Consider the following 25978-nt stretch of genomic DNA (forward strand, 5'->3'; position numbering starts at 1 on the left):
GTTACAGTCACAAACCACTCCGCGCCCGCCTGCCCTTCTTTGGGATGAGAAGTCACAGGACTCCATAAAATGCACTTCTGAAGAGCATAACGGAAGTGAAGCGCTTCCCTTCTACTCCCCTATTCACACCAGATCAGATCACCGTGCATCCTTTTTCTAGAAACACAAAATGTTCTAGGAGCTGCTTTTCTCACTCAACAACATGTCAGAGGCATCGCGTCAGTACATTCAGATCTGCTGCTGCTTGGGGGTTTGGGTTGTTTGGTAGTTGTTTCCTGTTTTTTTGTGTGGTTTTTGTTTTGTTTTCGTTTTTACCAGATGCAGAGTCAGACTACAGAATTAATGCTGGGAGATGATGGGAGAGCCTCCTAGCCAATCTGTTCACTTGACAGATGGGTTCCCCAGGGGTTCTGGACACCTGGAGCCCCCCAGGAGCCACGCCAGCAGGTGTCACCAGCAACCTGCCATCATCTTCGCTTTCCAAGAGAGCCGAGCCAAAAGGCCCAGCGTCCCCCGTGGCCGGTGACAAGGGAGACAGCATCAGCTCAGGGCGAACTGATGGGCCCAGCGTCCCCCGTGGCCGGTGACAAGGGAGACAGCATCAGCTCAGGGCGATCAGTGAAGAACCTCACATCCAGCAACTTTGCGTTTTTTCTTAATCAGCAAATATCTAGGATTGCTCTGAATCCCTCCAGGTTACTGAATCAGAATTCATTGCCAGTCATACTCTACGTATTTCCAAAACACATCTGAAGGGGCGTTAACTCAGGTGTTTGTGAGGTTCACCGTCATCCTGACTCGAGGTCTAAAAGAAACGGGGCCAGCCTGGCTCACAAAGGAGCCTCACCCCAGCCGGCCAGACGCCTCCAGCCTCGGGGCCGCTCGAGCCGGTCCAGGGCCATGCCAGGGAACGAGCCGTGTGGTTGGAGCCTCCGCCGCAGAGCCCACCCCAGGAAAGGGCACGTTTATTAAAAGGAAGAATTGCAAACTCCATATTTAAAATATGAACTCTGTTAGTGAGTCAAGGCACTGGAAAGCTAATTAAGCTCTCAGACCTTCAGAAACTCCAGTTAGCTCCCAGAGAAAGATCTCTCTGTCTAAAGATATAAGCTCCCCGGAGGCCAAAGCCTCCCTGCGGCTGGCTTTCGAGACATTTTAGGAAACTTGACCTCAAATTAAAAACGGCATTTCAGCAAAGGTTACTTAGAGGCTTTGAGAAGCTGTATTTCAGATAAACACACATTGCAGAGGGAAGTTATTCTTTTATCCTATTAATATAATTGCTTTATAAAAGAGACGTTTTGGTGTCGGTTTTTTTCTGGTATTCTTTATCTCAGCTACACGGGAAGACCATCTAGGTCTTACCCAGCCAGAAACGGAATGTTCCAGATCGCATCGCTTTCCCCTTTCCTTCCATCGTGAAAGAGGTTCCATCGGGAGTCTGCCCCCGCCTCCCTGTCTCTTGACCCCCTTGTGCTCCCCAGTCCTTGGGGTGGTTCTCAGCAAAGCTCGGGAGACCAAGGCACTCACCTCTTACTCATTCCCTGTCACCAATCTTCCCTCTCCCACCTGCTCCCCGCAAAACCACCCAAGTAATCTCACCTACTCATTCAACAAATATTTGCAGAGCCCTTGCTGGGCAGGCAACAGGGCACTGAGTCCCCGCCCTCAGGGCCACCCCAGCGTGGTGGCAGGTAAGTGGTGGGCGCCACAGGGGAATGGGGAGCACTTGGGGCTTAAGTGGTCAGCCGAGGTCTCATTCCCAAGGGGACATGGGAGCGTGTTCCCAGGGAGGGGAGGAGTATTGCAGGCGGGGCGGACAACAGATGCCTCCCAGGGGAACGTGCCTGTGTGCCTGACCGCGAAGGGCCACGGCGGCCCCGCACGGTGGGCAGAGGACAGGTGAGCAGTACAACCAGATGGCAGACACACAGGGCTGTGCGGGCGGCACCCAGGGGCCTTGGGAGAGCAGCGGGACAGAAATGGGGACAGGCTGTCCAGGTGTTAACTCCTTCCCAGAATTTCTTGGGAAACTCACAGATCTTCAGGACCCCAAGAAAAATCAGTCAAGAAACAGGGGGAAAGGATTCCAATTCTCCTACTTGCTCAGCCATCCAGAGAACCCACTCAACATCAAGAGCAAAGCAGGAGCAGGAAATGCTGGCGAGCAGAGCTCGGGAAGGGTCAGGCCGCCCATCTGGTGAGTGAGCTGGACGGGAGCGCGAGAGGAGAGGCCGCCCGACCCGACCCCTCAGCCTTGCCCACGCCAATGCCATGTGCCGAGTGTGTGTCCAGAGTCCTGTTTGCTGCCAACGCGGAGTCCCTCTTGCAGACACAGGTCCTATTAACAAACTATGCACAGCACGCTTAACACGCCCCGGCTCTGCATACTGCGTGCATCTTGCCAGAAGATCCAAGTGCTGACATCGCTCAAACACGACCAGGTGATGTTCACAAGCATTTTCCAGTGTTTGAATAGTCCACATAAACAGTTCTCTGTAAATAGCACTAAGGTTACTATTTCTCATCAAACATGTCTTTAGATACCCACGATAATGAGGTCAGGATAATTTTAATACCTTATATTAAGTATAAACACAGAGAAAATCAATTAGCTTTTACACTAAGTTTTAAATGTTGTAAAAATGTCTAATAAAAGAGGAAAAATTGAAGCAGGAAACGTGCCTTAACAGGAGAAATGTGAAGAAAAGATGTAAATGCCGTAGAAATCACACCCTGAACCAAATGATGGCAACCAGAAAAATGGTTTAAAAAGGAAATGAGCTCCTATTTGGGCTGAGGAAGCCCAGATCATCTCTGACAAGCACTAAGCAAGCCCGCCTGTGCTCCTGAGAGCTTTATCCTCTGAGGCCATGCTCTGTTCACACAACAGAAACCAATGCCTCCTCCACTCACCCCAGACAGGCCTCGGGGAACTGCCTCCCGCTGCGGCCAGCCGACACGGGCCCGCAGGAGGGACAGCGGGGGACGTGGTGGCTCTCAAGCTTCCGGGGCCTCAGCGCAGCCTTACTCAGCCAGTCGGCTCACACCACCTTATACGATCCTCACAGCCACGATGAGACACGTCCTATTACTACTCCTCCCATCCTACAAACGAAGAAACTGAGGCACAGAGAAACCAAGCTACTCATCACACGACTACTAAGTGGCAGAGGCAGATCCAAACCCGGACTCTGGCTCTAGATCCATGCGAGTCGCCACCAGATCTCCTGCCTCGGTGCTTCTTCAACTGGACCCTATGGCTTCAGAGTACAACTGGCGATTTCCATGTGGTAATGGTCCAGCCAACTCCCAACATCATCATCATCATCATTACTGTTTATCAGCTTTTTTTTTTTTTTTAGCTTATTTTTTTTTAATTACAAGGAAGGACGTTGTATTCAAGGCACCACATAAGCTTTCACCCGTGTGCTAAATCTAATTCCCGGGCTGGAACCTTCCGCATCAATTCCACAAACATAACCACGTTATCCCAGGCTGCTTACATTTCGTACCTGAAATATCCCAGAGAAGCAATGTGGCATGAGCCAAACAATGTGATGAAAAATAGCAGCTGGCACCTTTCCATGGTAACTGGAGGACTGGACTCCGTCAGTGTTCCAGGGCATGAAATTTTAAGGCCTTGGACCTAAGGATATTGACCATCGAAGACTGTCCCAACACCGACCCATTCAGACAACACCTGGAAATGGGAATTCTGACCAGAAAGAGACCAGGATGTAAGGGGACGTGAAACACGTGCTGCAGGGCAAACATCACTCATCAGAGACCTGTTCCTGAAGCTCTATGGGTTAGACAAGAAAGACCCTAGACCTTGTTTTACTTGCCTGACATAATCTTTTACTTCAACTTGCCTGTAATTTTTTTTTTAAGATTTTCTTTATCTACTTGGCAGAGAGAGCAAGTAAGTGCATGCGCACAAGCACAGGGAGCAGGAAAGGGAGAGGGCTCAGACGCCCCGCTGAGCAGGGAGCCCGATGCGGGACTCGATCCCAGGACCCCGGGATCATGACCTGAGCTGAAAACAGATGCTGAACTGACTGAGGCCCTAGGCGCCCCTTGCCTTTGCTTCCTGAAGCAACACCAGACCCAAGCCACCAACTGTACACCCACGGGGCGCATGCCCACCGCGCTGCCAGAGGCACCCCAGCCCTGCCAGTCCCACTCACTCGCAGTCCCTCACTGTGTGCACAGCCTCATCTGCAATCCTACCCACACTGCATACCCAGGCTGCTCTGGGGGCAAGGGAGAAAGAAAGCCCATCTCTGATACGGGAGACCCATGAGACCTGAACTAGAAATAATCCCTCCCACTTTACTGGTGAGGACGCTGAACCCAAAGCTAAGTAACCCATCCACGGCAATACAGGGACCACTGAGGGTAAGCGGCCGCCCTGCGCTCACGGTCTACGGACACCAGCTTTTAGCAGGACTTCTCTGAGCTTGCCCAGAGCACGGAGGTTCTCGCCAGTGGGCATCATCAGGCTTCCCGCCTAGTGAGCTCCGGGTGGAGACTGTAGCCCGGAGCAGGTGCTCACGGGCACGCAGAAACTACAATGCACGCTGTGACGGTCCCATCACTCAGACGTGATGAAAACCAAAATCCACCCTCTCCTATGTAAAGCTGTAAGAAATCCCAAGTCACCCATGTAAACAGGGAGAAGCACCTGACACCCCCTCCTTAATAAGGAAAGTCGTGAAAGCAGAGAGGAGCTAAAGCCGGGGAAGAGCCCAGCAAGAACGCGGCTTCCTGGTGGACCTTCAGGCCGTCCCGCAAGCTGATGTGGGCACGTACACACACGTGTGCATTGTTTTCTCTTACGGGCTCTGGCAACACAAGCAGCAGGTCCTCACGCCAGACACTGAGGAAAGCAGGTCCATCAGGGCAGCAGGGAGAGGACAGCCCTGTGCAGGCTCCTGGCAGCCCGGCCCTTCCAGCAGGGGCGCCGACAGCAACGACCCTCAGAGCATCGCACCCGGTGAACGAGCCGTCCCTCTCCCCTAACACGGCGCCATCGTCCCAGGGCATTTCCCTCCTTCAAGAAGACTCTTGGCACTGAAGGCTAAGCAGAGGCTGGGAACCCTAGTGCTTACGCCGGGTGGACGTAAAGTTTCAACTCCACAGTCTAAGAGCAAGTTAACTGGTACGGTCGACAGGGATAAAATAAAATGAGGAGTTAAATGAGCCGCTTTCTGAACCTTGAACTAGTTACATGACCTCAGGCAAATCAAAATTTCCCTGGGTCTGCTCCCCCCTGTGCTACGGCCCACGAGCATTTACTGTGCAGTGGGCACCAGCCGAGCATTCTGCAGATACCAGCCCGCGATGCCCCCCAGCACGAGCCAGTGGGATCACCACCTCCGCCTTGCAGCTGCGAAGCGGGTGCGAAGTTCTACATCTGGCCTCCGACGGCTGAGTGAGGGTACACTGCAGGATCAGAGGGCTTCTGGGACTCCTCCCAGCCTGACCCGCGGCCATCCCCGGATTCTAGGAATGAGCGCGGCTCCACGGGCCATGTTCGTGCCAGGTGTCCTCTGTACCCTTCATAAGTAACAAAGCCTTGAAGAAGCACGGCAAGATTTAAAGCAGCCACCCAAAACACTGACTCTGATAAAAGGTCAATGCAAAGTGAGCTAAAAATACATTCGGGTCCTGAACGCTCCTTGACCATTCCGCTCTCAGCTGATGGAAGACGAACTTGGCTATTAGCTAAATTGAAGGTGGACAGGTGCAAGACAGAGACAGGTTTGCTTGTGGAATAACGGGACCCCTGCCCACCCAGGGCCCTGGGAAGCTGACCTTCCACTCCACTCCCACACGGAACAGGGAGGAGCACCTGCACAGAGCACAGGAGGCACGTCTCCCTCGGGGCTCAGAATGCCCCACAGAAAGGGCGAGCTAAAGTCCAAGGCTCTTGCACAGACTATGAACCCCCGACTCCCCGTTCACATGCATTTCCTCTCCAGATCGTGTCTGAAGCCCACTCTCTCTCCTTCCCAAGTTTCTCCTTGCTCCAACTCAACTCTCACCCAAATGCATGGCTCGAACAACCACTTTTTAGATCAGAGATTCTAGGACGCTGCTCTGCACAAAGTGGAGCCGTCTCGTTAAAATGCAGATTCCTGGCCCTGACACCCATAGGACACTGTTCAGGGCCCGGTGTGCGGCTCAGGAAGCTCCAGGTCTGATGAGCCCTCCCGCCCGTTCACACAGGGGCTGGCCGACCAAGCTGGACCCTGCCGCAGAGGCCGCCTCCACCCTGCGTCTTCTCTGCTCCTTCCTCGTGCATCTGCCCACGACCCCCAGCGCTGTACCCTCAAAGCACACCCCCCTGCTCTGATCCGGTCTCTGCCCTGGCCCTCATCAGGGGACCTCCAGCTCCTCCTGAGCCCAGGAAACCTCAGCAGCTGCGTCCCAGCGGCTCCAGCAAGCCCGCCCGGCGTCAGGGTGACAACCCACAGGGCAGGCGGGGGCCCTGACAAGTGCGGGCCTGAACCCCTCGCTCCCCATCATTCCCCGGCCACATCCCCACACGGCACCTGCAGGACAGCCTTCCATCCCAGGCCAGGCAGCCCCAGGCCACCGAAGGGGCTGCTAATTCAGTGAGAACAAAGGACTATAAAACAGACTCCTATAAACCCAACTCAAATCGTCTTGCATAAGAGGCTTTTCTCATGGAGCTGGTCTCCTGTGCAATCGTCCTATAGTGACTGGGGTTTCAGTTACCAGGATCCGCAGGTGCAGGGTTTCTGATTACACTCGTGTAGTTTTGGAGCCACGGTGGTGACAGCCCACCTCCACGTGACGGCTGACAGCTCCAGGGCTTGTCAGGGCCCTGACACCCAACCTGCGGGGGAGAGGGCCGAGGGACCAGCCTGAAAGACAAGCAGGTACCACCCAGGGCCTGGCCAGACTCCAGGCCTCAGGCCAAGCGCACTAACCTGTGGTCCAACCAGACATCGAGATGCAGAACACGGGACCCTCACTTCCACACACATTCCTGCTCTTGTCACTTGAGGGTGAACTTGAACATTCACAACAGCCTGGGACACTGAGGTCAGAGCATGGGCTTTCCTGGATCAGGGAATAGGACGCACGCAGGGAGCCGTGCAGGCAGCACCGGGTGGAACGGGACATGCCCGCTTCCCAGGGAGTGAGAGGTCAGGGCTGGAAAAGCTCTGCCTCTTAACCTGGGTGGTGGGAACATGTGCTTACGGGGTGAAGCTGAATTTCTGTCCTGTGCTTTTTTTTTTTTTTTTTTAAGGCTTCTTTTAAAAAGATTTTATTTACTTACTTGAGAGAGAGAGAGAACATGAGCAGGGGAGGGGCAGGGAGAGGGGGAGAAGCAGACGCCCCACCGTGCACGGAGCCCAATGCGGGGCTCGATCCCAGGACCTGAGCTCATGACCTGAGCCGAAGGCAGACGCTTCACCACGGAGCCCCCCAGGCGCCCTGTTCTATGTATTTTAATGGAAGTGTACTATTTTCTCAAAGCCTGGAGACCGGCGCTCTGCTTGCGCTGTCGGGGCCACACATCCCTGACAGTGCTGGGCCGAGCAAACAGCCACAGTCAGAACTGAGCAACGCGCCCACTGGCGGCCACGCACCCAGGAGCGCCGGTGGTCCGCAGAGCTCTCCGAGGTCCAGCCCTCAGACGCAGCGCGAGCCAGCGTGACACTAAGTGATCAAGAGAGAACATCTGAGAACGAGAACCACACACAGTTAATGGATTCTAGGAAAAGTAGTTTCACCCAGGATAAAAATGCCATAAGGCTGCAGCGAGCGAGGGCAGGTGACAGCAGATCAGAACAGGTCCCCCTCCCCCCGCGCGCACCCCGCCCTTAGTGCCCACCCCACTGGCTGCCCCCTGCCCGTTCCCTGGCACCCCGCCCTGTCCCCACAAGGTGTCTACCCTGTAATTCACAGTTTTCTTTTTTGCCAGCTTTCCAGTAAAGAAGCAAGGTGCTTGCACCCTGTTGCCCTTCCCTTCCCCGCTCTCCAAAACAAGGCCAAGGGCAGAAGCTGTCCCATCAGTAACCCCCGGCTTCGTACCGTGTCGGCACCCAGCAGACCCACAGAAGTGCCTGTTGAATTCACAAAAACAAAGATCACTTTCTCAAATCTCTGCCATCAGAAGATGCTTGTGTCCAACTGTGTGTCCCACGCCATCTATGGGGATCTGGGGAATCCTGCCACGGTGGATGGCAGTGCCCTCACCGCAGGGTGACACGGCCTTCCACCAGGTAGCTTGCACTGCACACCCAGGCCCGCGTCAGGCCTGACGTTGAGAAAGGCCTCCTGACGCTGCCAGGTGTGTTACATCAAAGACGCACCTGGACGAGAAGCAGTTTGGGAGTCGGACACAAGCGGATTAATACCTCGACTCCACTGTCAGCCAAGCACACAACCTCGTGTCTGCCCCAAGGCGACACGCACTGGGAATGGCGTGGCACCTGACTCCCGAGCCCCGGGCTGGAGGCTTCTCCTGCCGCGGTGTCCAGGACCTCATATCCACGAGGTGAGCGCTGGTGGCTGGCGGCCCCGATCACAGCTGCTGAGAGAGAAGGCATCCCGGTCCCAGCACCCGGTGTGGCACATGCCCCGGGGGGGGGGGGGGCACAATCAGATGCTCCCACCCAGGACTCTGCACCTGAAGCAGGTGGTGCAAAGGGACTGGGACGGAGAAGAATGCGCTGAGTGAAGGGCGGTGCCTGCCCACGTGGGGCCTGGCTGGCGCCAACAGGTGCACCCCCCCCAAGCACTGGCAGCACAGCGGTGCCTCTCTCTCCTGTGGGGTGGTTCTTGCGACAGCTCTGACCCCCCAGCTCTGACTCCTTGGGTGACTGCTGGACATTCTTCCAATAACTGCTTTCTCCGCTCAAGCTCTTCTTTGCAACCAAGACCACATGGGCCAAGGTCGAACGAATCTGACAATCCCTGGCTTTCAGAAGCGTTAAGAGGACAGAAATAAAACATCAAAGCAGCTAAACCACAGAAGTGATCGCTCAGAAAAGGAGACTTATAGAGACTCCCACTGCAAAGTGCTCGTGCACACATCTGCCCCTCCTCTCACCCTGACCTTCAGGACGGAGCCACGGTCCTGGGCACACAGCTTTGTCTACTTGCTGGACACACAGGAGGACGCTACCCCAGAACACTATCAGTATTCCCTGTGTTGTTCTGTTGACAGCTTCTTCTGCTCTTGAATTTCTCTCAGCTTCTTGGAAACCCGAAGAGCGTGGATTCTCACGAGTCCTCAGCCTCCAGTACAGGCTAACAAACCTTTATCACGGGTCCACCATGCACAAGGCACCCGGCTCTGCATTTGTAGCGTGAAGACACAGCAGACACAGTAGGATTCAAATCCATCGGACACGTTTCTAATTTGAGCTTGAAAATTCTATTTTTTAATGTAAAACACCCCAGTGATTATTTTGTGAGTGTTCTGGGCTCTATACGACCTATTCTAGTAGTACAAAACCAGCAGGTTCAAGGAGGCTGGCCATAGCCAGAAGCAGACCCCAGACAGGCTCTGTGTGGCCCTCAGGGTGCAGCATGAAGGCTTTCAACTGGTTCCTCAAAACTGGATTTCTATCAGGATAGGAGGATCTGCCCCCCACCCCGTCCCCCTGCGTGGCCACCACACGGTGATGAGATGTGGGTTCCCGCAGCACCTGCTCCTGCGGTCAGGCCCCGGCTCGGCAAGGATGTAGCTTCTGACCTACTTTGCTCATCTGCCACCTGCCCAGCCCCCAGGGCACTCAACTTTGGGATTCCTGTTTCAGATGCAACACAGAGGGAGCTTCGAGGAAACAGGCGCACACACTTCAGATGCTCCCCAGCTTCCTTCCTCCATGGGGGAAGACATCCTCTCCCACTTCAAACATTCCCTGAATTGTAGACTTTGCAGAAACACCACATTTCTAAACTGCAATATCGCTCAGGTCATCCTCACATCAAGTATTTAAATCTTTGCCTGGTGGAGATGGCACGATGCCTCCCCATCCCCCTCCACCCATCAGGCATGGGGAGGGTGTGGAGACATGTGTCTAGGTCACTCAGGAACAAGCAGCAATGTCCTTCAAATGCTCCTGCCTGGTCCCCTGGGGGCTCTGAGGGTGAGCGTCTGCCTTCAGCTCAGGGCGTGACCCCGGGGTCCCAGGATCAAGTCCTGCATGGGGTTCCCCACAGGGAGCCTGCTTCTCCCTCTGCCTGTGTTTCTGCCTCTCTCTGTGTGGGTCTCTCAGGAATAAATAAATAAAATCTTAAAAAAAAAAAAAACAAAAAAACAAAAAAACAGAAACCAAGAAAACACTGTTGCTTAGTAGCTCCTAGTGAAGGCTCGAAAGAAGGCATAAGCGAGGCACCAGCGCGGTGGAGGATGGAGGGGCAGCGAGGCCCACGCCCGTCTACACCACGTCCAGCCCCGGGGCAGGCTCTTCTGTACAGCTTGGCCAGCCCAGCCCAGCCCAGCGCACCCCCGTCCTCTCCACGTCCTCCCTGCGCCCGACAGGAGGCTGGACGGACTGTGTCCCGGGCACAGGCGCTGCAGGGCCGCGAGGGGGAAGTTTACATGTCTGGGAGCCAGGCCATGGGAGGGTGGTGGGAGGGATGCAGGAGAGATGTGGGATGGCTGCAGGGGGATGGGGGAGGGCTGCGGGAGGGATGCGGGAGGGGGGCTGTGGGAGGGATGGGAGAGGGCTGTGGGAGGGCTGCGGGAGGGCTGCGGGAGGGATTGCGGGAGGGCTGCGGGAGGGATGCGGCCGCAGAGGCAGCAGGGGCTCTGGAGTGGACCCTGCGCATGCCGGAGGCAGCAATATGTGGGTAACGGGCAGGCCCGGCTGCCTCTGTCACCACCACACGGCCTGGACAGCTTGGGCCTCCCGGGTCTCCTGGCCCCTCAGAGAGCGCAGCAGAGACGACAGCGGCTGCACGGCGCCGGGCCGGAGGGAGAGTGGCCAGGAAGGCTGCGGGGACCTCGGCAGCCAGCCCGGCTCTCCTCCAGCAGGAAGCCCGAGCACAGGGCAGTGGCTTCAACACCCCACTGTCTCACCCCGTCCCCTCTGGATGCGGAGCAGCAGCATAGGGTCCCCACCGTCCCACCCCGTGCCCCCGGCAGGAACAGCCCCTTGGGAGGCGGCTCGTGGTCTCCGTCCCTCCAAAGCAAGGCGGGTAAGAGCCGCAGGTCAGTGACGAGAAGCCGGGCAGCCGGTGTGGAGCAGAGCGCGGGGGACAGGTCGTCCTTGGGCCCAGCTCCCCTGAACTTCCTCTGTGAATAAACCCAGAAACCGTGCAACGTGAACCCTCGTGAGCACAGCTAATGCCACCCCCTCACATGTCAACTTCCCTTTAAAAGTGAAAACGGGGCACCGGGTGGCCTCGTGGGCAGAGCACCCAACTCTCAATTTGGGCTCAGGCCGTGATCTGGGTCCTGGGAGTGAGTCCCGCCTCAGCCCGCCCCGCCCCCACTGCATTCACGCTCGCTCTTACTCTCCCTCTTTCGCTCTCCCCCAAATAAATAAATAAATAAATCTTTCTTTAAAAAGTACCACTAGGGACCCAGTGGGAGTGCTACGGCCCTCCACCCGCACCCACGGAGGGGCGTACTGAGGGCGCCGGGCCTGCGGGGGTCTCCGCCCCCCCGCCTCCCTGCCCACTGCTCCAGGCCCAGCAGGTGATGCCGCCCACGATCCCTCTGGACAAGCGCACGCCCTAAGCAGCCTGCCCCTGGCAGAAATGCCTCGGGTCTGACTACACACATCAGTCATCTCTTGCTGACCCAGCCTTGGATCAAATTACTGACATAAAGTAGGAAAACAAACAGCTGCCGCATGGATGCGGTTTAGTTCCTGACAAATCCTTTCTCCCTCAGCGTCCACGGACATACAGGAAACCCCAAAATGTAAAAAGATTAACATGTGTTGATGAGGCCGTCTTCCCAGAGCCCAGGTTCTCTGCCCCCGAGAAACATCACGTCCGCCTCACCCGTCGAGACGTTGAGGGAATGCACCAAACATGAAGAAAAGACAGAGGCTACGAGTCAGAAGAATACAAACCAACAGAAGCAAACAAGAACCTGGACGTAATTCAAAACAAAGCCCAGCAGCGTCTCCGTTTTTCTACAGCCAGTGCTGTTGTGTGTGGGAAGGTTGCACACAGCGAGCACTGAACAAGCCCAGCGCCCCCTGAGTGCTGGCGAGTAACTGTAGCAAACGACAGGTAACAGGGTCACATCCCTGTGCACTGGGCCCCTACTGTGTGCCAGGTGCCGGGCTGAGCACCAGACGTACCCAGTACACAGGGACGTGCACACGCACAGCAGAGATGTGAAAACCCACCTGTTAGCACAAACATGAACTCATGTATACACATAAGTATTAGTTGTGTGTAAAACCTCATTTAACCCCTAAAATAACTCCAAGCCAAACAACAGCCCCAATTTACAGATGAGAAAACCAAGGCTTAGAAGGTGAAGTAACCTCCCCAAGGTCCCCACCAGGGCTCTCACATGCCACTCACCAAAGGAGGAGCAATGACAACCCAACAGGCACACAGGAAAACCAGAGGGGGACGACCCCTGCCGTGCGTTCCACAGAAGTTCTGACCACAGGTCGTCTCTTTCCCTAGAGACAGGAACATGTGAGCCCCCCCCCCCCACCGGCGGGAAGGCCACCGCCTCCAAGGCTCACGTCCCTCCTTCTAGTCAGAAGGAAGCAACTCCTGAAACTGCTGCCCCAGGGTTGGACTCGTAACCAGGGACGCGGGTACTGTGTTAGACGGGGCGGCCCAAGCACCCAGCAGCCCCCTCGCTGAGGCCCGTCGGCCACCTGGACCCCAACATCCTCACTTCCCACAACACGAAGGTCAAAACGCACAGCTCCCTGCCCATAACAGACTTCACCCGACTCAAGCGTCATGGGCAGTACGCTAAAGGTGTCAGTGGGCGGTGGGAGCAGCAGGTGACCGGCGGGCCTCAACGAGACCACCACAGGCATTTGCTCCACACATACGTGTGCGCGTGTGCACATACACATACATTACTTTTTCTTTCCAAACTCACACCAGACGTGCACACACGTGCACAGAGCAGCTTCCATTGCTGAAACCAAGATGGCGAGCTCGCCAAAATCAGTGGGAAACATGGTACCGCAGGGAACGGCACCTGTTAATCCTTTAAGTGAAGCATAAACAAGTTGTGGAAGTCTGCCGGTTGGAAAGAGATCCTTTTGTTCTGCTCTCCTCCGTGTTCTGTAGGGGCTACTGTCCTCTGCCCTCTTCATCCCCCTTGTCCGCAGCGTGCAGTAGGGAGTAAGCCGCAGGACTGCCTCCACCATGAAGAGCTTGGAAGCCTAACAGAGAAGCTTCCAGAAAGCTTTCCTGAGGGCCCCTCCCCCACAAGCAGGGCTCCAGGGCCCACACAGACCTGCGGCCCAAGCGTGGGCAGAAAAGCATCGCCAGTGCCCTCCGAGGCTTTTGTAAGTTCTGCAGGGAATCTAGAGGAAACTGAGGCAACGCGGTGTGACCGCTCACGCAGACCTCTTCCCGGGCTGTGTGGCTCCCAGCACCCCAGCTCCGCTCCCTGCAAGCCTGAGCACCACCCAGGGGCATCACACACCCCGTTAGACTCGGGGTCCCCCAGAGCCACGGGGCAGCCGGTGAGCCCACCCTCAGGCCGGCACCCACCAGCCCCCAGCTGCTGATCCAAGGGCGCCCACAGCAAGGGGGTGCACATGCCAACATGGCCCCCGCAGCAGGGGAAACCCCACCTCCCTCGACAGGAGCGAGGCCAGGCCAGCCCTTACGGACTCGAGAGAGACCGGCTCAGCGTCATGGCCGCGGCACAGACCCCGGGGCCCTGTGTGAGGAGCCAGCAGCTGTGAACCCCCCGGGGCGCACGGCTCCCGGAGCCTGCACTCAGCCTGCCCCCCGCAATGCTAGCGGCGCCCACAGCTGCAGCGGGAGGGACGCACGCCTCCCCGCGGGGTGGCCCAACGCACAAATGCCGCCTTCTCCTCTCCCTGTCTGGCGAGGGCCGGCCCACAGTGGGCAAGGCAGTTCGGTCACGACCACCCGAAGGGCAGTTCCTTCCCGGAGGAGAAACGCAGTAGTTCCCAATCTCTACCCGATGAGGGCGCCTGTTCATGACACTCTGGGGTCACAAAGGGCAAGGCTGTGGTCTGTCTCGTGCAGGTTGTGAATCGCAGAATCATCCAGCCCGTAAGCATAAGGCTTCGCTTCCCGACGTCACTGCTGGGGGCATCCCACTGCTGGGGGCATCCCCTGCGATGCCGGTGCACGTGGGCGCTACACCCCCCCCCCACCATCCGTCAGCAGAGGACAGGCTAAAGCTGACCCCGCCCAATGCAACCTCGGGGCTGCCCTGGGGCCACTGAGCTCAATCCCTCAGAACGGAGAAACGAGAAATGGCTGAGCTCCAGCAAGCTAGGGCTCCAGCTAGGGCTCTGCGCCCCGGGAGCACGTGCGCTCCGGCCAAGACCCGACCCTGTAGTCTCTGCAAAGAACAGCTGCAGTTCTGCTCTTAATGACAGGATGAAAGGATAAATATGTATACACACACACATCTCTTCCTCTGCTGACCCTCAGAATTTAGAAAGCCTTCGGGAAGCCTTGGGGCGGTTCAGTGGCGCGGAGGGTAACTAAGGAAACCTCTCGCTCCGACTGGGGCCAGAGCCTCGAAAGCAGACGTGTCACCACAGCACCAGCTCGATAATCTCCGGGGAGGACAGAACCCAGGAGACCTCGCCCGGACGCCAATCGGCACACTTGTCATCGTCTGGTCCCTGCTCACGAGTCACAGACACAGCTCAGAGAGTCCGCTCACTGCCAGACATGTCAAGAGACCAGGAGATGCCTGGGAAGGCACGAGGAAGAGAAGAACACAGAGGAAGGCAGGGGCTGCTGATTAAATGGCGAGGGTCCCTCCCTAACCTGCAAGAATCTCCAGTGTAGGGACGCGTGGGGGCTCAACGGTGGAGCGTCTGCCATTGGCCCAGGGCATGACCCCAGGGTCCTGGGATCCAGTCCCACATCGGGCTCCCTGCATGGAGCCTGCTTCTCCCTCTGCCTGTGTCTCTACCTCTCTCTGTCTCATGAATAAATACATAAAGTCTCTTAAAAAAAAAAAAAAAGAATCCCCAACATATTTGTATTTGCTGTTTTTAAAAACGCAATAAACAAACAGGCGTCTCTGCGGGGCTGGGCTTCCTATTCTCCATCTCAAGACAAAATGCGAAGTAGCCCTCGGTGGTCCGGGGCTCGAGCAGGAAGAGTGAGTTAAGTGACTTTCTAGGCTTTGGAGACCCAGGGCTCTCACTTCCTCAACGGCTCACAGAGCAACAGAAAGCCCAGGCTCTCAAGCAGAAAGCGAGCTCTGGGTTTTGCCCGGCCCTTCCTGCAGGGGAGAGGCGCAGGGCCGGCCTGCAGGGCAGCAGGCCGCATGGAGGCAGAGGCTTCCTGCCCCTGTGGTGCCGCCCAGAGCCGCAGGTCCTCCAACGCTGCTACCTCGTTGTCACCAGGCCAGGAGCCACCCCGCGGGCCCTCTGGGGGCCGCACCCCCTCCTCAGGGGCTACGCTCCAGGGAGCGGGAGGGCAGCACGTGGGCTGGAGAGAGGACGTGTCACCGCAAGGGCCACACCAGGAAATTGGCACCCAAGGTCGTCAGCCTCTATCAAAAGAACTACACTTACCCCTAAAAACTGCCCGATTTCGACTCTCACAATTAAGGTTACTTTTTTTTACCAGAGTTTCTGACCCACTCTGGAGCATTTTACCAGGGATCAAATCACAAATAGGCCCGGTGTCCAGGCCCGCGGGAATGCCCTCTGTGGGTGGCCAAGGACAGCGGCATTAAAGCTTATTATTACGCTTTCCATGTAAGAAGGCTTAATGTGTCAGCTGCAATTTAATCTAAGGATTATGTGCTCAAGATTGGAAAAATTCCTTTTAGAAAGATCAATAAAGACTGTTTTTAAGGCTCCTTATTTTTTTGTCTCAAAGCCCAATTATTTATAAGTTTTTGGCATTTTATATCCAAAATGAGATGAAAGCCTTTAAATAAGAAGAGGCAGCTGCTACGCAGTTAACAAGAAAGCCAAGGTCTCGGCTGAGACCACCTACGTACACGTCACGTCTTAAGAAGGAGGGGATTCCAGGGCTGGCCCGGGGGCAGCAGCAATGCCAGCAGCCCTGCCCTGCAGGGTACGACTTCCACGTCCACTTCCTGTTAAAGACGGGGAAATGACACACAGGCCGCCTCTCTCCTAAAGCCCCAAACAAGAACAAGGAATGCTTTTCAAAGCATAAAGCCACAGGGACAGACAACAGGAGAGGTTAAGAGTTGAGCCTGTTTGGAGCTACAGGTCAGAGAGAGTCTCGCAACCCACCTGGCAGGCCCAAGAGCCCAGGTGTGCGCATCCGTGACGCCTCACGCCCCAGCATGCACAGTCAGAGCAAGCGTCCGACACCAAAGGAGGAAACAGGAGGGAGAGAAAGCAACGTAGCAGAAATTACATAATGCAGGGAGGGGAGGGGCTTCAAAGAGAAGGAAGAAACGTGATTAACCCCCTCTGAGAACTCCGAGAAAATACCCCGTCCTGAAATCACAAGATTCTGCAACCAGGAGATCCCGAGATCACCACCCGGAAACACAGAGCTGTCAGAAAATGCAACCAGATAATGTGACGACGGCATCAGAAGACGAGAAAGTGAGGCGGGAAGACGTCGGCGTGGCGTCCAGGGCAGGACGGCCACAGGGCAGGTAAGCCGCGTTAACGGGAACATCAGAGAAGATGGAGAGGAGGTCCGTAATGACTTCGAGAAAATTTCTGAAAACAAAGGACATGAGTTTCCAGCCTGGGGTGCCCAGTGGATCGCAGCTCAGTAAATGAAAGGAGCCCCCACCCCGCCCGCCAAGGAATATTACCACGAAATTTCAGAACGCTAAAACAGAGTCGGGGAGAGGAGGGAAAGCGAGGCCCACGCGGGCCGGGCAGCCGAAGGCCGGGCTCCACCGCGCTGGAAGCCAGGGGACAAGGCCCAGGCCTTCCCCGCCCTGAGGCTCGGAGGCCTCCATGCACAACGTCACGGCCAGCCAGGTTGGAAACCAGTGTGACCCTCTCAGACGCCTAAGGACTCCTACATCAACCTCCCCCCTGACTTGTTGGGAAGGTTCCAGAAGATGTGGTCCGCCAGACGAGGGAGAGAGGAGAGAAGAGGTCATGAGGGAAGCAGGGAGCCGGTCCCGGAGCGGGACAAGGCAGCCCAGAGCGGTGTGGAGACGCGGGCCGGGCAGGAGCCCGCAGCAGAGGCAACGTCCACACGTGAAACTCATGAAATAGGGGATCCCTGGGTGGCACAGCGGTTTGGCGCCTGCCTTTGGCCCAGGGCGCAATCCTGAGGACCCGGGATCGAATCCCACATCGGGCTCCCAGTGCATGGAGCCTGCTTCTCCCTCTGCCTGTGTCTCTGCCTCTCTCTCTCTCTCTCTCTCTCTGTGTGTGACTATCATAAATAAATAAAATTTAAAAAAAAAAGAAAGAAACTCATGAAATACCTCATGTCTTCAGATACCAGGAGAAGAGTTTCAAGGAACGTAAATTAGCGATTTGCGCACACTTTTAAAACCAGACAATGACTAGGGCAGTGGGTGGCTCAGCCCGTTAAGCCTCTGCCTCTTGGCTCTAGCCCAGGTCGTGACCTCAGGGTTCTGGATCGAGCCCCACATCAGGGCCCCACGCTCAGCGACAAGTCTGCTTGAGACCCTCTCCCTCTGCACACCTCACCGCTGCTCTCTCTCCCTGTCTCTAAAATAAGTTAAAAAAAAAAAAACGTAATTATTAAATCCAAGAAAAGCAAAATCTGTGTGCCTGAAATCTGTGGTCACACTCACTCTCTCAAAATACCTGGCTGTGCTGCACCCACCCTTCTCGTGATAAGACTCTCACGGGAAGAGATCAAGCAGGGGATGGCGCAGGTGCTGGCACAAGTACGGTCAGTGGAACGAGCAGGCCTGTGGCCCCTCGGCCACGCCACCTCTGCCTCCACGCTGTCACACACAGGACCAGCTCACGGTGCCGTGGAGAACATGGAGTAGGATCAAGAGAAGAACTCTCCATTGCTGACACACAGGAAACAGGGCCGACCAGGGTCTCCCACCTTTAAAATGCAGTTAAGTGAAGACAATGGAGGAACCGCTAATATTTAATCCCAGACAGCTCAGCAAGGCAGGGAGCTCCCGTGGAACTGAGAACACAGCAAGCAGGGTTCAACCTCCAGACCTCCCATGATCCCCACGAGGACGGGGCAAGCCGGGGGTCGTTTCTAGAGAATCCGCAGCTGAGCCTTCCATTCTCGGGACAGGGCTGTTCTGTGGAGTAGAAGTGGTGCTGGAATCGGTACTCGGAACAGCACCACCTCCATCCAGGGACCACCAAACGCGGCGTGTTCACACACAGGAGGTGACGGAGGACTCCAAGCTTTGATTCCCAAAGACATCCACACGGCACACAGTTTCTCAGCAGAAGGAACCCGAACTGAAGACAGAGGCGCCGCTGAGACAGACGTATTCATTCAAGAAACCTCAGCGCTTCCCACACACCAGGCAGCAGCGGCGGGGGACCAGGGCCAAGGACGCCGCAGGGCAAACGCGTGGGTCTGGCCACGAAGCCAGCTTTGGGAGTTTCGAGAGCACCAGGCCTCTCCCAAAGCCCTGCAGGCAGGCCCAGCCCCGCGAACCCCCCACGCTGCCCCCTGCGTGCGCAGCCGCAGATCCGACATGTGCCATCGCCCACGGGGAGACGTGAGGTTTCCAGGGTGTGGAGCCCACAGCGAGGACAAAGACATCACTGTCCCTGTCCTCGGGGAGCAGGGGGCCTCCTCCGACGTCTGGGTCGCTCTGAGGTCTGCGCGCCGGGGCAAGCCTCCCTCAGGAAGCCAGTGTGAGCAGTTTCTCCATAAAACACTCTCACACTGTGGAGGGATACTCTTAAGGACGACGCTGGTGTCTGGTCCCGACGGGGCGGCCGAGGCCTTGACGGCACCAACCCACACCAACCCACACCAACCCACGCCAACCCAAGCCTGTCTCCAACAGAAGGCGCGTCCTCACCCAGCACACCTGCAGCCTCAGCCCCTCCGGCCCACGCAAGGCTCTGCTTCCTCTGAGGTCCAAACCCTGGATCTGATGGAAAATCAGCCAACGTTCCCGGGCGAGTGCTAACCCCGCACCAGGCTGACCTTCCCGAGCGGGCGCTCACCACGGCAGCACAGTTTTCCTCGCAGAAACGCGCCTTTGGAGCCCAAGACACGCCTGAGGACACTGGGTATAGGAGAAGCCAAGACCCTCCTGCAAGCAGACATAGAAGCGACGCGACCCAGGCAGGACAGGCCCCTGGCCCGGTCCCAGGGGCAGACCCGCACTAGACACTGGGTCAGGAATGCGGCCTGCGTCCCGGGGGACCCCTCATCAGTGTGGACTCGAAGCTTCCCGGAGCCCCCATTCGGAGCCCAAGAAGTGCAGCCAGCAGGGTCCTCATGACACGAGCCCCTCCTGAGGTCAGGTCCACGCCTGGACCGCCAGCTGAGTCAACACGCCCCCCCCACCCCCCTGCAGACACCTGGGCTGTGGTTCCAAGCAGAGGGGGTCCCGGTTATAAGGACAGAAGGTCCAGTTCTCCCGACGCCACAGACCAGGCAAGGCGGCCCACCCTCGCGGCGTCTCCGGCAGCTTCCCCGTAACCACAGCAGTGAGACCTGTGGTTCCCGCCACAGACAACATGCGGACATGGGTCTTCTCGGTTCTCCTTTCACTGACCCCTAAACCTGCAGCACCATAAAAAATTACTCGTGAAGCCTGGGATCGAATCTGCACACACATTTTTTTTTAATTTTTTTTTTTTTAAATTTATGATAGTCACACACAGAGAGAGAGAGAGAGAGGCAGAGACACAGGCAGAGGGAGAAACAGGCTCCATGCACGGGGAGCCCGACGTGGGATTCGATCCCGGGTCTCCAGGATCGTGCCCTGGGCCAAAGGCAGGCGCCAAACCGCTGCGCCACCCAGGGATCCCTGCACACACATTTTAAACACAGAAGCAGAAAGCACGAGTGGCCACGTACCCTTCCCTCCTCAGAGAGACGAGCGACACCTTCACTTTAACTACGGCAACTGGACAAGCCGGTGCGGAGCGACGGGCCCGGGAGCCGCCGGGCAGGGACAGCACCGCCACCCACGTGGCTGCCCGAGAGGCAGGGGGCGTCCCAGTGCGCCGGGAGCTCCTAGGGCAAGGAGTGAACACGGTACACCCTTCATCACGCACTCCCTCATCTTTAAATCGTCATTGATTATCGTCGATCGTTACACACAGCTAGGCAACTGTAACTACGACATCCGAACGCGTGTTCAGGCGCAGGCTGGGGCAGGCCACGCAGCCAGGATAGCTTACGAGGGTCTGTGCAGACGGGTCACGGGCACCGCCTGTCTGTGGACGGCAGCGGGGGTGACGACGGGGCGTGGACTCACCTCTAACACACCTACGCGCACGCGTGGAAATGCTAACGGGGGCAAAGCAACAGAGAAACCATTCCACCCGCCTGCCTGTGCCCGTGTCCTCTACAGCCTCCATTAACTTTTACAGCCTCACGAAGGCAAACAGGTCAGCCTGTGACAGATGGACGCACCTGTCACACATTCCAAGCTCTATCACCTCGTAGGCTGTTCTGCTGAGTTTATTTTTTAATAGATTTTTTATTTTTTATTTTTTAATTTTTATTTATTTATGATAGTCACAGAGAGAGAGAGAGAGAGGCAGAGATACAGGCAGAGGGAGAAGCAGGCTCCATGCACCGGGAGCCTGACGTGGGATTCGATCCCGGGTCTCCAGGATCGCGCCCTGGGCCAAAGGCAGGCGCCAAACCGCTGCGCCACCCAGGGATCTGTTCTGCTGAGTTTAGTGTTTACTACTCAGGTAGCCTGCGACGGGAGGTCCGCCTGGCTTGCTGGGACAGGCATGTCGAAGCCCGTGGCCCTCGCCGGACATGCTGCCTTCGAGAGTCTGTGGTCACCGCGGGGAGACAGACACACGGCTATTTCCCCGTAGCCCGTACAACGCTCACCTTACAGCGAAGGCAACCCTTACGTTACGGACAGCACTTACCAAATTTATAAAACTAATAAGTGTAACCAACACACTCACTTAAAATCGAGGACTTGGGCGATTCCATCTCCATTTTATGGTTTTGTTCTGATGCATAAAAAGCACAACCCTCGAGCGGAGCATCCAGTTCACAGGAGCCTCCTGTAAGTCCCACAAGGGCAAGAGCCACATCCGACTGCTGCCATGTGGTGGCTTCCCCATAAATAAAGGGATTAGAATTAAACAGGCTCAGACGATTGAAGACTACAGAGGTGACCACCACCACCACGGCCCTGCTCTATGACGTAGAGAAGGAGCTGTCAAATGCCTGGGAAAGGGCCCAATGGTGAACCTGTGAGGCCTCGTGGGCCCCGCGACCACTGCTGGAGCTCCTCGACCCTGAAGCCTCACACCCCTCCACTCTGCAGCTGCGGCACAAAAGCAGTCCTGGGTAAGCCATAAACAAGTGAGCACGACTGCGCCTGAATAAAACTTTATTTACAAAAACCAGATATGGCCACAAACACATCCAAATCCCATGGGAACCACTTCCTTACAAAGAACATTCTAGTCCCTAAAGGTTCGAAGCCGGGGACTTGCAGAATTCAGGCGGACGTGGGCCAGGCCTCTGTGCTGGGACGCCCGGCCCCCTTCCTGTCCTGGGGCAGTCCCCACCCACACAGCCTCTGAGCCTACCTGCCGACCCCCCAGCACAGCCGGCTTCCAGGGAGGTGCCCCCCGGCCCACCCAGCACAGGTGCTCAGGAGCACTCTCCTCCACCAACACCTAACAGCAGCGCCTACCAACTAAACATCCCCTGACTGCACACACCCGTCTGCGGGGCTGCAGAAAACCTGTGCCAGCAGGGAGCAAAGTGCAAAGGGACATGAGGAGTCCCAGGAGGAGCGCAGCACTCACTACAGGACTTGAAAAACCACAGGCTTCTCCCGCCCAAGCCTGCGCCTTGCGTCTGTCACCTGGATTCCTCACTCATGACCTCAGAAGCTGAGCACGGGCTGTGTGACCAGCACTGCTCTGCTGTCGGCACAAGGACGAAACCCTGAGTGGCCCTCATTCTGCTGGGGAGGCTCCGGGGAGGAGAACCCCCCACAAAATTACCTGTATGTAATGGACTGAAGAAACCGTTTAATGCTCACACAACAGGATGCTCCACGGCAATGAGCAGGAACGGTCTGCAACTATACGCAATGATACGGGACAACGTAATACACGGTGGACGGGAAAAGCCAGACACAAAACACCACCATCTGCACTGAAGGCCACACACGCACACATGCGCACTTGGAAGTTAGGACAGTGGTTCCTGCGGGGCGAGGTGGTGACCAGGGTCCGGAGGGGGGCACATCCTGCCCCCTGATCAGGGCTGGCCACACGGAGCACTCAGGCTGTGAGAGTACCCTCAGCCGGAGCCTTAGCAAGGTGTGTCCTTTATGTTCACATCCCCTGTTTCAACGGAGAAAAACCATTAGCCCAGGAGCAGAGGGCTAACTGAACCCCACACAGGGCCCCGGCACCTTCCTCTTCTCCGTCCGCCCCCACACGGAGCCCATATCCTCATCATCATCATCTTCTCAAGGTCCAACCAGAGGCCAAAAAGCAAAAACCACACCGGATCATGCTGACAACGACAACTCCTGTCACGGCTCCTTCACGATGTTGGAGTCTTGCAAAGAAACCTCACCCGTCACTAACTCTGTGTTCCACATAAGACACGAGGATGTAAGAGGCCTTCACGGCCCTATCCGGCTCACTTCAATACACTTCTTTTAAAATAATGCTCCAGGGATGCCCGGGCGGCTCAGCGGTTGAGCGTCTGCCTTAGGCTCAGGCCGTGACCCCGGGGTCCTGGGATCGAGTCCCGCATCGGGCTCCCCGCAGGGAGCCTGCTTCTCCCTCAGCCTGGGTCTCTGCCTCTCTCTTCGTGTCTCTCATGGATAAATACAGTCTTAAATTAAATAAATAAATAAAATGAAATACCGCTCTAAATGGGCAAGTGTAGTTCATACACACCCAACAAAGTGCCCGGGTTCCCAGGGCCTACCTGAGGGAGACACCACAAACACGCAGCTGAGAGCATGGAACAGCACACAGCCGCCCGCCGTGCAGAACCACCGAGCAGTGGCAAGTGATGGTGTGGCTGGCCATGATGTGTAACAACCTACAGCTCTAATCACAGTGAACACATCTTTAGGGTTTTATGGAAAGTTTCAGTTCAAGTAGTCCAGTCACGGCATTGGAAGCCCCTGCGAATGTCTCAAACGCTGGTTTCAACACAGTAACCTTGACGTGACATTATCAGCTGGCCGTCTCACGCTCTCCTGGGAGTTCAGGTGAAAAACCCTGGGAAGACCTTCGATCACAGGCAAGCCCAGAGACCGGTCTACTCATGAATGCTGACAGGGAAGAGCAGTGGTCAGACCCACGGACCTAACGCCGGACGCCACCGCACGGGCACAGGCGGGCAGAGACCACGGGAGGGTAACGCGGCCGTCCTCTTAGGCGGGGCACATGTGTAAGTGCACATCCCAGTCCTAATATGCAAACGTCCCTCATATCAAGCAAATTCATACTTCCTATCCGCCCCTTAAATAAATCACTGCCTAAACATTTTTGGAAACACGACTTTATTTACATCAGCTGTGAAATGATCATAAATTCAAAATCACACCTTTTAATAGGAAATTATAACCATTAAAAAAAAAAAAAAAGAAACTATAACCATTTAATTAAATGATTCCACACCACATAGTTTATGAATGTTCTAAAATGCCTCTCAGGGGCAAATGTCCCCTCTTTTAGGAGCTACAGCCCTAAGAACGTAGGATGAAATGTCATGATGCCTGCAGCTTAGTTTTACCTTCCACGCTTCAGCAGGAAAACGTACGAGCCCGCACACACGCACATGCACATCTGTGGCAAGATGCTGCCTGCTAGCTGTAGGTGGTGGATGCCCCCAATCTCCTGCACGGCCTTTTAGCGCTTACGTAGGTCTCATGTCTCTATGATAAAAAGGTGCACAGAAATGCGTACTCACCCTTCAAGTGGATGGCCGACGTCTTTCTCCTCATCAAGAGCGAAAGGCTAACTACTCCCAAAGGCACATTCGAGGCCACTCATGCTGCCCTCATCCTGCAAGTGGAAGTGAAACAACACGTTACCACCAAGGATTTTTATTAAATTAGAGCTATTTCGGTCGACATATGTGACGAGCCTCTGGATTAAAACGGGTCTGTAAATATTTGTCTTTAAGCAAAGAGAAAAGTGAAGAGAAAAAAACTGATCCATCACATCCTGAACGTGGGAAACAACTGTCAGCCTCACCCCCTCTTGGCACTTTTAACGAAGAAACTCCTGATTAAGTTTAACTCACACCAATTTGAAGCCAGATGCATGTGACGCAGCCCACACCTGCCCTGGGAAGAGAAGCAGAGCCTCCGGGGCGGAACCAGACCGTGGATCCCGCAGACGCCACGAGGGCCCCGCCCCGTGCACACTCAGGACCGACCCCCACGAGCTCCAGCCACACCGCAGCCTGCGCGTGCCTCCGTACGCACCCACCACGGCACACATCCTCCCGCGGCCTGTGACACAGGCAGAGCTTACGGGCTCCGCTTTCTGAGGACGCAGCCAAGTGTCGCAGACGACGCAGGACAAGGACGCTGGACGAGAAAACACCGGAGGGGGAACCTCTGCTTAGATCTTCTGACCCCAGGCTCAAGGCTGCCTCAGCCTACAGGCACCCCCATCCCACCCAACGCTCTCTGAAAGCCAACCTCAAGGCCAAGAGGGCAAACACATCCACACACCACTTTGGGGGGGCGGGGTGCACTGCATTTTGTTCTCTGAGGAATAATCATTGTTGGGACGCCTGGGTGGCTCAGGTGGTGGTGCAGTGTCTGCCTTCAGCTCAGGTCATGACCTCAGGGTCCCGAGATCAAGTCCCACATGGGGCTCCCTGCAGGGAGCCTGCTTCTCCCTCGGCCTGTGTGTCTCTGCCTTTCTCATGAATAAATAAAATCTTAAAAAAAAAAAATCCACAAACGGTTTTCCCTCTGAGTGGACTCACGTCTAGGGTCCCATCTTCCTGTGCTCACTTCTAACAGGATTAACTCCCCTGCACTCCAGCCAAATTCAAGGCTAAAGCAGGAGAGTCCAATCACCTCAACACAATAATGCTGGGTTGTGTTAGCAGAGCGCTGATCATGTGTCTAATATTTTCACCTATGAGACTGTCACTTACAGTAACCAACTTTAGGTGCAGTAACCCTACAAAAAATACTCAGGTTTCCTTTATACGAGATGTCCCTTTTATAGTTTAGCTAATTCAATTTCTTAGGTGGCAACAGCCATTTTCACAATAATGATTTATAAGTCTAGTAAAAACATGCAATCAAACTTTTCCATTGGCAGGAAATACAAAAACTGAGAAATTCTTTCCATGCGGGCAGGAAGGAGAGGAAATGTCACTGGATCTCAAGGAGGCTCGCATCAGGTCACCAAAAACAGTGGGGCCGGTGACCAGAATCGGGTCATTCCAGCTCAGCCTCTTGACAGTTCTGGTTTCCTTACAATCCTTGACCCCCGTGGGGTGGGAACCATCATCACACCCATGTTACAGGTGAAGGAGAGTGAGGTGCAGAAGCGGTTACGCTGTGCACAGCAGCACCGCTGGTGAGCAGAGGCCGTCTCCCCCAGAGTGCAGCCTCCTACGCTCCTCAGGCAGCACCTTCAGTCCAAGGCCACCAGAAGGCCCGCCACAGTCACGACCACAGCGGCGGCTACAC

The 25978-nt window shown here is 55.9% G+C and overlaps 1 protein-coding gene across 16 annotated transcripts in view; it reads right to left on the bottom strand.

The window, feature by feature from the left end:
* The window catches only part of SGMS1 (sphingomyelin synthase 1), a 245826-nt gene that overhangs the window by 198806 nt on the left and 21042 nt on the right, over positions 1–25978 (bottom strand). For all 16 annotated transcript variants that reach the window (XM_072723569.1, XM_072723551.1, XM_072723564.1 and 13 more), the window contains exon 2: positions 24229–24323. The gene's annotated coding sequence lies outside the window, so the exon portion shown is untranslated. The remainder of the gene's footprint in view (positions 1–24228; positions 24324–25978) is intronic.

The sequence above is a fragment of the Vulpes vulpes genome, chromosome 10 (assembly GCF_048418805.1).
Source record: "Vulpes vulpes isolate BD-2025 chromosome 10, VulVul3, whole genome shotgun sequence".
NCBI classification, from domain to species: domain Eukaryota; kingdom Metazoa; phylum Chordata; class Mammalia; order Carnivora; family Canidae; genus Vulpes; species Vulpes vulpes.